We start from the raw sequence: 7,847 nt of genomic DNA, 5'->3' as shown, positions 1-7,847 counted from the left end.
ATTTTAGGCTGACCTGGATTAATCTCTTAAAGTGGAGAAGCCAGTGTCTTCAGATATTCCTGATAGCTAACTTCTCGTGTGACTAGAACACTCTGAAGAGAAACTGGAATGTCACCGGAAAAGGAATTAATGATATACAGCTGAAATGTATGATCCTTTTGAGAGGACATGATCATAGACTTGTTTAGATATTTGTACCTCAGCACCAGAGTTTAGAATCTCATATCTAGCATCACGTTCTAAGATCTAGAATCATCTCCCTTCATCTCAGTCATTACTCAATCCACCATTGGTATTGCCTGCAGGTTCAAATTACAAGGCCCAGAAACTTCCTTATGCCTCAAGCCAGGTTTCAGAATGGGCTGACCTTCCTTATATCAGCATCCCAACTCAAAAAATCATACTTATTCCCATTAGGAAGAACCTAATGGGAAACTCCATGGCAGTTTCTTATCATCTAGAGAACTTTGGGTAGTAGGTCTTAACCTCTTTGATAATTTTATTAAATCTACAGACTTTCTTCCCAGAAAAGTTCTCTTACACACAAAACATGGTGAATAATTTTAGGGTTGTGTTCATGCCACGATCTGCTTAATTTTGTAGACAGATGACCAGGCTTAAAATTTTTTAAATGAGGTAAAGTGACTTTGTAAATAAACAGCCGCCGATTAAACTGAATACTATCAAAAATTTAAATGCAAATTGTTTTGTGACATTAGTTGTCATCCCTGCAATGTGTCATCACTCTCTGCTTTCCCTTTCCACCCTGGGTTCTCAGTGTCCATTCATCCAGTTTTCCTGTCCCTTCCTGCCTCCTCATCTTTGCTTTTGGGCAGGAGCTGCCCATTAGGTCTCCAATACTTGATTGAACTAAGAAACACCTTCCTCATGTGTGTTATTGTTTATTTTATAGGCCCGTCTAATCAAAGGTGGACTTCAGGAGTGGTTTCAGTTCTCAGTTAGCAGGGTGTCCAGGTGCCGTAGTCTCTGGGGTTCCTCCAGTCACCATCAGACCAGTAAGTCTGATCTTTTTGTGTGAATTTGAATTTTCTTCTGCATTTTTCTCCCGCTCTGTCCGGGACACTCTATTGTGATCCCTGTCTAGGTGATCGATGGTGGTAGCTGGGCACCATCTAATTCTCCTGGGCTCAGGTTAGTGGAGGCTCTGACTCATGTGATCCATTATTAGTCCTTTGGACTAATATTTTTCTTGTGTCTCTGGTTTTCTTCAGTTGCCTTTGCTCCAAACGTGATGGGACCAAGAGATGTATCTTAGATGGTCCCCAGCCCTCAGTCTCAGTAACTCAGTCCCTCAAGGTGTTTGGATGTGTCTAGGGAGCTTCTGTGACTTTGTCTTGGTCAAGATTTGTTGACTTTCCCTGTATTGTGTGTTGCCTTTCCCTTCACCAATTAACACTTGTCTACTATCTAGTTAGTGATTTCCCCTTCACACCCCTTCCATCCCTCGTAAGCATCAAAGATTTTTTTTTGTGTGTGTGTGTAAACCTATTTTTGGGTTTTGATAATAAACAAACAAAACCCGTTGCCATTGAGTTGATTCCAACTCAAAGAGACCCTGTAGTGACCTCATATAATATTTGTCCTTTTGTGATTGACTTATATCACTCAGCATAATGCCCTCCAGATTCATCCATGTTGTGAGATATTTCTTGGATTCATCATTATTCTTTATCGTTGCATAGTATTCCAGTGTGCATATGTACCATAATTTGTATACCTATTCATCTGTGAATGGGCACTTAGTTTGTTTCCATCTTTTTGCTATTGTAAATAATGCTGCAAGGAACATAGGTGTGCATATGTCTGTTTGCGTGATGGCTCTTATTTCTCTAGCATATATTCCCAAGAGTGGGATTGCTGGATTGCATGGCATTTCTATTTCCAGCTTTTTAAGGAGGTGCCAACTTGTTTTCCACAGTGGCTGTACCATTTTACATTCCCACCGGCAGTGCCTAAGAGTTCCAATCTCCCTGCAATCTCTCCAACATGTGTTATTTTTTTTTAAATTGTATTTTAGGTGAAAGTTTACAGCTCAAGTTGATCTCTCATACAAAATTTTATATACATATTGTCATGTGACACTAGTTGCAATCCCACAATGTGACAGCACACTCCCCCTTTCTACCTCGGTTTTCCCACGTTCATCCAACCAGCTCCTATCCCTTCCAGCCTTCTCATCCTACCTCCAGACAGGAGCCGCCCATTTGGTCTCATGTATCTGCTTGAACTAAGAAGCACACTCTTCACAAGTATTATTATAGTCCAGTCTAATCTTTGTCTGAAGAGTGGTCTTCAGGAATGGATTTAGTTCTGGGTTAACATAGCTTCCAGGGGCTGTGGCTTTGGGGGTTCCTCCAGTCTCAGACCATTAAGTCTGGTCTTTTTACCAACATTTTTATTTTCTGGCTTTTTTTGGTTTGTTTGTTTTGTTTTTTTAAATAGTGCCAGTAATGTTGAGGTGAAGTGGTATCTCATTGTAGTTTTGATTTGAATTTCTCTAATGGCTAATGATCTCAAGCATTTCCTCATATGTCTGTTAGCTGCCTGAATGTCTTCTTTGGTGAAGTGTCTGTTCGTACTCTTTGCCCATTTTTTAATTAAGTTGTCATTTGTTGTTGTTGGGGTGTTGAGGCATTCTACAGATTTTAGAGATTAGATTCTTGTCTATTTGGGAACTCTTAGGACCATAATTGTAATTGACATTAATGATATAAATGCGTGGTTGTATATGCCTATGAAAACTGCTTGAGATTATGAAATGGTTGGATTTCATCTCTAATTGAAATATGTTCATGGATGTTTTTCAGTGAATGAAGATTGATAAAGCAGATCTGGTTGCATCAAGGCCTCAAAATGAAGTGAAACATCCTGGAAAGCCCAATAGTCCTACCTCATCTAAGGGAAGGCAGACTTTGCCCCTGTGATTAAGGAAAGAGCAGGGGACTCCATAGTGGGAACTCAGTATTGTCACAGGAAGATGGTAGTTAAGTTTTTGAGGGATAGAGAGATAAGAGCATGTTTGCAAGTGGAAGGGAAAGGCTCTAATGAGGGGCAATCATTTGGGGTTGCTGTAAGTTAGAAGGACAAAGCAGGTTCCTGAGGCAGTAGAAGGGTGGGCTCAACCAGAGGATGGGCCTGCCCTCCCCCTCTGCCTGGCCTCACTCCTGTCCATACTCTAACCTAGTGCAGTCTGGTATCTGCCTTCTCAGCTCTGCTGAAACTGTTCTCATCAGGATCACCAGTGTTTACTGCACTGAGCCATGCATATCTCAGCAGCATTTGACAGGGGCTGTTCACTCCCTCCTCCGTGAAAACCTTGTTGAGTTCTCAGGCACCACACTCTCCTGGATTTCTTCCCCCTTTTCTGGTGACTCATATTCGTTCTCCAGGTGTTTCCTCTTATTTCCCACCTCTAAATATTGCAATGCCTCAAAACTTGATCCTAGGCCCTCTTCTCTTTAATACACCATTTCCCTAGGTGAGGCTTTAAGTATGATTCACATTATAATTCCCAGCTTTATATCTTTAGACTAAAACATGTTCCTGAACATGGTCAACTGTGTACATGATATCCCCACAGGTGCCTAATAAACATCTAATACTCAACTGGTTCATGTGTTCAAACTGAACTCCTGAACGCCCTGTCTTCAATTCTGCTCTACTTTCAGCCGTCCTTATCTCAGTCAATGGCACCACCAGGAGGTGTGCTGTTAAGGTTTAATAGTCCGCTGTCCAAGGGAATGTGGGCATGGGAGGGTGGAGAAGCCCTGGTCCTTGGATTTTGCAGATTTCCACAGTGTAAATACTCCACCAGGGCTGATTCCAAGCCATCAATGCAAGGACACTGACCACAGAATCAGGAAGAGTTGCACAGAAGCTGGTCTGTTGAGCTGTTGCTCTCCGGCTCCTGTATACACTGACATGATTATTTACCCGGTGGTTCAGGACAAGCCCTTAGAGTCACCCGTGATGTAGCTTTTATTCTTCTCTCCCTTCCTACCATTAGCAAGTCCAGGCCACTTGGTCTTTGATATCAGCCCTGCACTCCACCATTTCTCTCCATCCCTCTATTTCATCTTACATTCATCTCTCACCAAGCTGCCACAGAGTGCCTTAGCTGGTCTGCCTGTTTTCCGTGCTTGATCCCACCTAACTCAGTTTCCCCGGTCAGGCTGATCCTGTCGACATGTGATGCTTTCCTACCAGTCTCCTCTTTGTTTACTCTCCTCTCTGTCCTTTCCTCAGTTGTACCAGGCTCACTCCCTCTTCATGTCCTCTACATGCCCTTTCCACTGTAGCACTTACCCTGTGTCATGGATTGAATTGTGCCCTCCAAAAATACGTGTATTGTTTTGGCAAGGCCATGAGTCCCAGTATTGTGTGACTGTTCACCATTTTGTCATCTGATGTGATTTTCCTGTGTGCTGTAAACCCCGTCTCTATGATTTTGTTGAGATGGGATTATGGGCATTTATGTTAATGAAGCAGGACTCAATCTACAAGACTGAATTGTGTCTTGAGCCAATCTCTTTTGAGGTATAAAAGAGAGAAGCAAACAGAGAGACATGGGGACCTCTTACCACCAAGAATGTATAGCCAGGAAAATAGTGCTTCCTTTGAACACAAGGTCCCTGAACTCAGGAGCTCCTAGTCCAGGGGAAGATTGATGACAAGGATGTTCCTGCAGAGCTGACAGAGACAAAAACCCTTCCCCGCGAGCCGGAATTCTGAATTTGGGCTTCTACCTTCCTAAATTTCTCTTTGTTAAAGCCGTCCATTTGTGGTATTTCTAGTATAGCAGCACTAGATGACTAAGACACCCAAGGGTCTGCACATGGCCGGCTCTTTCTCCTCCTCCAGGGCTCAGCTCAAAGGACGCCTCCTGAGCAAGGCCCTGCCTGCCCACCCTGTCCACTGAGGCCCCTCCCCCACTCTCCAGCACAGCCATGCTCCCTGCCCCCCTTACAGGAATCCAGGCTCTCATCTCTCTGTTTGCTCCTTGGACACCTTACTGTCCAATTCCCCACAGAAATGTCAGAACCATGAGGCTGGGCATTGTTTCTGTCTCTCTTGTTCACTGCTGATCCCTGGCATGGTGCCTGGCACAGAGGAGGTTGAATAAGTGAGGTAGACGTGGCAGACATGGAGTAAAAAGAAAATCACTTCTCTGAGACAGACAGAAGCGAAGGATGAGGAGAATGACATAACCACAGGGCTGTTTGGTGATGGAGGGGAGACACAGCGTTCAGATCTAACTGCCACTTCTGTTTTCTCAGAAGGTTTGAGATAGAGGTGAGGGGTTGTGGGGGCCACGTTGTCTGGCTGCCAGCTCAATAAAGCATGACAGCTTGTATGCGAAATTCAGGAATCACATCATCAAGCGAGACTTGCAGCTTTGCAACTCGTAAAGGGCAACAAGACAGAGCTAAATCATGAGTACCAGGGGTCTGCGAATGTTTGTTTACAAGTTGTACTATCTCACTTGGTTTCCTTCTGTATTCATAGAAGGGAAGATGATGGTTTTGTTGTGTTATTTTTCCTGAGCTCTACTTGAGGAATCTGAGATTTCCACTTATTACATTCTCCCGATTCATGAAATACATGATTCCCTGGAGACTGAAGAGCACAAAGATGTACCTTTGGGGGAGAGGAAATTCCCCCACCTCTCGGCTCAACCCCTTAATTTGGTTTCCAGATGCTATTGCCATTCACAATGACCACGAGGAGATGATACAAAATGGCCAACCACCACCTGACAGTTTCTCGTCAAAATCTGTCCCATCAAAACCTAGGAATATAGCAGGACATGGTATTCCATCCAGCAAATTGGATGCTCTGTCTAATGACTTCACTCATCTCGGGAAACACAGAGTGATTCAAAAACCTGGAAGCAACACACTTGTAAGAGAAACCATTACCAGCAATCTGTCTGCACGTGACCACGAAGTTACAGCAATGTCGACGTTGGGGACTGTGCCAAATGCATCCATAATAAGTCCTGCTATGGCACAGAAAATCAAAGATGATATAAAATACCAATTAATGAAGGAAGTTCAAAACTTTGGATGCAATAGTGAAGTCTATCGATAAAGCAATGGGAGTTTGCTCTTATGCTATGATTTAGAAGAGATACAAGCTACCTCTTGAGGTGCATCTTTGAAAGAATTGTGTTTTCACCTAATTTATGACGGTTCATTCTTCCTTTCACTAAAAAGGACCAGTAATGCCTTTTCTCTCCCTTAATTGTCTAGTAGCGTTCACAAGAATTTCCATAGTAGATATGAGCAGGTGTCTTTATTTAAGTATTTAAAAGACAAACTGTTTCTAACAGTTTAACCTACAGAGAATGGTTATTGAGGTAGAGGATGCAGGAAGACTGAACAGTGTTTCATCTTTGTCTTAGTTATCTAGTGCTGCTGTAACAGCAATACCACAGGTGGATGGCTTTAACAGACTGAAATTTATTTTCTCACTGTTTGTTGTTGTTGTTGTTGTTAGGTGCCTTTGAGTCGCGTCCAACCCACAGCAACCCCATGTACAACAGAATGAAACATTGCCTGGTCCTCCACCATCTTCACAATCGTTGCTGTGTTTGAGCCCATTGTTGCAGCCACTGTGGTCTTCCTCTTTTTTGCTGGCCCTCTACTTTACCACGCATGATGTGTTTCTCCAGGGACTGACTCCTCCTGATAAACCACGTGCAAAATATGTGAGACATAGTCTCACCATCCTTGCTTCTAAGGAGCATCCTGGCTGTACTTCTTCAAGGACATATTTGTTCGTTCTTTTGGCAGTCCGTGGTATATTCAATAATCTTCGCCAACACCACAATTCAAAGGCACGAATTCTTCTTCGGTCTTCCTTATTCATCATCCAGCATTCACGTGCATATGAGGTGACTGAAAACAGCATGGCTTGGATCAGGTGCACTTTAGTCTTCAAGGTGACATCTTTGCTTTTCAAGACTTTAAAGAGGTCTTGTGGAGCAGATTTGCCCAGTGCAATGCGTCTTTTGATTTCTCACTGTTGAGGAGGCTAGAAGTCCAAATTTAGAGCACTGGCTCTTGGGGAAGGTTTTCTCTCTCTGTGGGCTCTGGAGGAAGGCCTTTGTCTCTTCTGAGCTTCTGCTCTTGGGCCATCTTCACGTGGCTTGGAATGTGTCTTCCCCCATCTCTGCTACTGGCTTGCTTGTTTAATCTCTTATATCTCAAAATAGATGGATTTGAGATTCACCTACACTAATCCAGTTTCATTAACGTAACAGAGATGACCCATTCCCAAATGGGATTATAACCACAGGCACAGAGGTTCAGACTTACAGCTCATATTTTGGGGGGCACAATTCAATCTATAACAATCTTCATATTTTTAGAAATACTGAAAGGATTTTTTTTTCTAGTGTCTTCAGAATTTGGAAGAATCTTCAGTTTGCTTGAAGAAGTACAAGGACCTCTAAGTCAAAAAACAGTTTGTTGAATATACCATCAAGGAAGCAGGAAGATGGATGTAAAGAGAAATTTCAATATTGTGTTAAGTATTACGGCCCCTTACAGGATCAGGGAGGGTAGGTACAGGCCCTGCCTTGTCCTTCTCAAACCCAGGCCCTCACTCTTACGTTGTCTCCACAGGTGTTTGGGTTGATATTATCTGAGTCTACAGCATTCTTGCAAGCCCACAGGGCATTCCAGACTCTCCATAGTCTGGGGTGGGCTTAGACGTTCAGCTGACTCTGTTGGCATTTGCTACAGTGTGTCTTTCCATGAGGGCGCATTTTCTATTCCCAGGTAGATTGTAAGCTCCTTTTTGTAATTTCCACAATGCCTCCA

This window comes from Elephas maximus, chromosome X (assembly GCF_024166365.1).
Source record: "Elephas maximus indicus isolate mEleMax1 chromosome X, mEleMax1 primary haplotype, whole genome shotgun sequence".
Lineage (NCBI taxonomy): Eukaryota > Metazoa > Chordata > Mammalia > Proboscidea > Elephantidae > Elephas > Elephas maximus.
This window is presented reverse-complemented; position numbering follows the sequence as displayed.